Here is a 4,735-nt window from a genome sequence, read left to right on the forward strand (position 1 = left end):
TCCATTCTAGGGACCATGTCCCCAGCCTAGCAACCACCTCCAGCATATTAATGTAATCTTAACTAATTTTTCCCAACTACAATTGCATAGACTAAATTACAGAAAAACAGAAGAGCAAGAACCTCTCCCAAATGAGAAAAATGGATCAGCTAAAGTTGCATTCAAGCCTCACATCCCCATCTCAGTCTAGCAGGGACGCCTGGGCTATGCTGGGAAATGTCTCAGATGCACAGTAAGTCAGTGACAATGCTGCTCTGTGGCAGAGGAAATCGTTGTACTTTGTGTCAGCAGCCATGCAGGTCTTCCCAGTGCATTCTCAAGGCAGTGATGTGATTCCCACCATAGCCCCTTGATCGCTTAGAACAAACACGAATTTGTCAATTTGTTAGAGAACATCCAAGAATTGACAACTTAATTTGTCGACTAAACGCTGCAACTAACTATTTCAAATCCTTTGAACCTTTCCTCTTGAAATGTACATAGTGGCTACTCTGAGAAAATACCTCCGGATGCTGACTAAACACTGTTTTAAGATAAATATGTGTCCTTTGCTACAACTTCATGTTTCCAACTTTATCAAAATGTCAAATAAAAATATCCCCTCTGCAAGTTTAGAAAATGTGCATGATCCTGACCATCTTCACTTCGGGGTGATGTGAATCTAAGAATTATTGGTAAATATAGTTACAAGGGAGTCTAAGATTAGACATGAACCCTGACACATGGCTAGCAGATATTTTCATATAGTCAGGTTGTTTTTAATGAACATAGCACAGCAGACACAATGAAAGTTACGTTTTGCATACCTAAAAATAGAAATAATGAGCTAAAAACTAGTTTTTATTTATTACTTATCAAGAAATCCTGTCTCCCTGATTTCAACTGAAGGCAGAGAAGTGCGTTCTTATTTGCCCAGAAAACACACATCCAAGGACGGACCTGCTCCTTTCCAGCTCCCATTCCAAAGTCCAGTGTCTTAGAAACGTTTGGCTGTTAAAGCTCTCTGCTCAGCCTCTGCTTTACATAACGTCGACGTCACTAGTTTTAAGACATTGGTTTATTCACCCACATTCCTTTTTCCCTCCTACAATTTTCTTGCAAAATTTCCGCTACTCCTTTGCTTCAAGCAACTCTATGATTTAGATATTCCAGCATCTAATTCTCTTTTTAATCTCTCAAACTAGGAAAATTCCAAATTTAACATTCTTGTACTTCTCCATACAGAAACAAATCATACACCTTGTAATAATACCTTTGACATGGGTGACCTGAAGCAAATGTGTGGTGTGTGTTTATCTCAGGCATGTGTAGAGGCCCAGGAGCCTGACCGCACTGAATATACAGCTCTCTGCTCTGGGGAACGGCGAGACCACTTAGTGCTGTAGAACGTGATTTCTCATGGGGTTGGAGCAGCATGCTTGAGCTTCTCCTTGGAAATCACCATGAAAGGCAAACAGACCTTTTCCTTCTTTGTCCCAGTTGCCTTCCATAAGTTGATTTAGATGAGACTTCCTGGAAACAGGAAAATGGGAAGCAATTGAAGAGGATAATCATTTTATGTGTCTTAGAAAAACAAAAGTTTAAAAAAAAAAAAACAACTTTTTGTTTGGCTCCAGTTCCCGACTTCTCTCACCTACTCAGTTTCAATCCTCCAGCATCTATCGCTCTTCTATTTCCCCATGTCCATATCTCATAGATTGATACCCAGTGCCTGCAGATGTGATTTTACATTCTACATTCCTGCCCAGCCTCCACCCTCTTCTCTTGTTCCCTTTACAAGGTTACTCAAAGAATATATAATTACTGTTTCTACACCATTACTTCTTTAAAAATTTGCTTTGAACCCCCCCCCCTGTGTGTGTGTGTGTGTGAGAGAGAGAGAGAGAGAGAGAGAGAGAGAGAGAGAGAGAGAGAGAGAGCTACAGCGTGAGAGTGGGGCAGAGGACAACATGACACAGGGAGTTAGTTCTCTTTTCCACCATCTGAGTCCTGGGGATTGAACTCAGGCTATTAGGCTCGGTGGCAGGTAACTTTATTCTCTAGTATGCCTCAATGACCCTCTGCCATTGTTTTCTAGCTCTCTGTGTTCAAGATAGCCTACATTTAAGTTACACACGTAGCCCTATCACTCTAAATGTTCCTCTAATAGTGATTTCATACCCATGCCACAAACTTATAAAATGAAGCAAAGAGATTTCAATTAGAGTTCTAAAAGTATGGTATCCTGAAAGGACTTTTTTATTACAAATGGTAAATACGCATATATGTAAATAAATACAGAGAGAGAGAGAGAGAGAGAGAGAGAGAGAGAGAGAGAGAGAGAGATCGAAGTTCCAGAAGCTAAGAGGCATATACAAACATAAGATTAGCCATAGCAGTGAGTTCATGGACCTAAACAACACAAGCACCGCATAAGACTGTACATGGGAAGAGCTTCATGCCTCACATCAGCTCAGTCCTCTAATTCTGTCCTAAACTACCATTAATGAGTTAATGAAAACGTAATCACCACATCCATTCAGCATTGCCTTTTGGATGTCTAGTGAGCATCTAAAAGTGCATGTGCTCTGTACGGACTTCTGATTTCCCCACTGCAGTGCCAAAGCCAACAGTTCTCTGCAGTGCAGTAGCTGTGTGGTGTGTTTTGTTTTGTTTTGTTTTGTTATTGTTGCTGTTCTTTGGTAGAACCAGTCGTTTCTCATGTTACCCAGTACACCATGGCTTGGTAAAGCCCCATCTCTTGCCTGCTTTGATGCAGTCATTTCCTGAGATACCTTGGTGTTCTTGTTTTTCTCTTTGCTCAGCACATTCTCCTCCCAGCTGGCGGGAGGCAAATAAATCATTAGAAAAGTCACATCCCTCCTCTGATATCAAAACTCCAGTTACATTTTCATTTTGCATACAGTAAAATTGCCCACAAGTCCCATGGTCTTAGCATCCTCCCTATTTGTCCCGGCTATCATTGCCCTCATATCTCTATGAGCTCCTCCTCCTCCACTCTGTTACATCCAAGTCTGCCCTTTGTTCCTTAAACATCAGTCAGAGTCCTCTGTGGACAAGGAATGACTGTTTTTAACTGAATGTAGTTTATTGTGACATTTACTAGGTTACTCAGATTTAATGTGACTTTGACTAAAGTGAGGAGGGACTTCCAAAAATCGAATATTGAGCTACTTCAAAAGACTTTGTAGAAATTTGTTGCAGGACCACTTTGGAAAGCAGTGTGGCTGTTTCTCAGGAAATTTGGGATCAACCTACCCCTGGACCCAGCAATACCACTCTTGGGAATATACCCAAGAAATGCCCTATCATTCAACAAAAGTATATGCTCAACTATATTCATAGCAGCATTATTTGTAATAGCCAGAACCTGGAAGCAACCTAGATGCTCTTCAATGGAAGAATGGATGAAGAAAGTATGGAATATATACATATTAGAGTACTACTCAGCAGTAAAAAACAATGACTTCTTGAATTTTGCATGCAAATGGACGGAAATAGAAAACACTATCCTGAGTGAGGTAAGCCAGACCCAAAAAGAGGAACATGGGATGTACTCACTCATATTTGGTTTCTAGCCATAAATAAAGGACATTGAGATTATAATTCGTGATTCTAGAGAAGCTAAATAAGAAGGTGAACCCAAAGAAAAACATATAGGCATCCTCCTGAATATTAACCTTCATCAGGCAATGAAAGGAGACAGAGACCCACATTGGGGCACCGGACTGAAATCTCAAGGTCCAAATCAGGAGCAGAAGGAGAGAGAGCACGAGCAAGGAACTCAGGACCATGAGGGGTGCACCCACACACTGAGACAATGGGATGTTCTGTTGGGAACTCACCAAGGCCAGCTGGCCTGGGTCTGAAAAAGCATGGGATAAAACCGGACTCGCTGAACATAGCGGACAATGAGAATTAATGAGAACTCAAGAACAATGGCAATGGGTTTTTGATCCTACTGCACATACTTGCTTTGTGGGAGCCTAGGCAGTTTGGATGCTCACTTTACTAGACCTGGATGGAGGTGGGTGGTCCTTGGACTTCCCACAGGGCAGGAAACCCTGATTGCTCTTAGGGCTGACGAGGGAGGGGGAGTTGATTGGGAGAGGGGGAGGGAAATGGGAGGCGGTGGTGGGGAGGAGGCAGAAATCTTTAATAAATAAATAAATAAATAAATAAATAAATTTAAATAAAAAAACAATCCTGAATAATAAAAGAACTGCTGGAGGTCTCACAAAAAAGAAAGAAAGAAAAAGAAAGAAAGAAAGAAAGGAAGGAAGGAAGGAAGGAAGGAAGGAAGGAAGGAAGGAAGGAAGAAAGAAAGAAAGAAAGGAAGAAAGAAAGAAAGAAATTTGTTGCAGGGAAGTATTCCTTCATATTTCAGGAAATGCAGTTTCGTCAGAATATGAAATTGACATTGTCTAATTTCAAATGTGTTTTAATAGCGTTGTTGAACTTTAGAGCTCATAATCTTTCTCAGTTCTTCTTTTTCTATTACTCTGTAATTACAGGAGATAATAGCTTCTGCTTCTCCTTTTTGCCTTGTCTTAGAGAAGTCATGCAGTTAGTATTCTCACTGGGTGTAGTCTTTCAAATGCAGAAGGTTTCAGAGACAAATATTTACTTCTACCTGTAACTGGTACTGGAATAGTCAATACTTAGAAGCCTTCTTCTTTGAAAGGAATTATCATCTGACTGAGTACCCACTGTAACTGTACCTTTTTATTATGAG

Source organism: Chionomys nivalis, chromosome 1 (assembly GCF_950005125.1).
Source record: "Chionomys nivalis chromosome 1, mChiNiv1.1, whole genome shotgun sequence".
NCBI lineage: Eukaryota > Metazoa > Chordata > Mammalia > Rodentia > Cricetidae > Chionomys > Chionomys nivalis.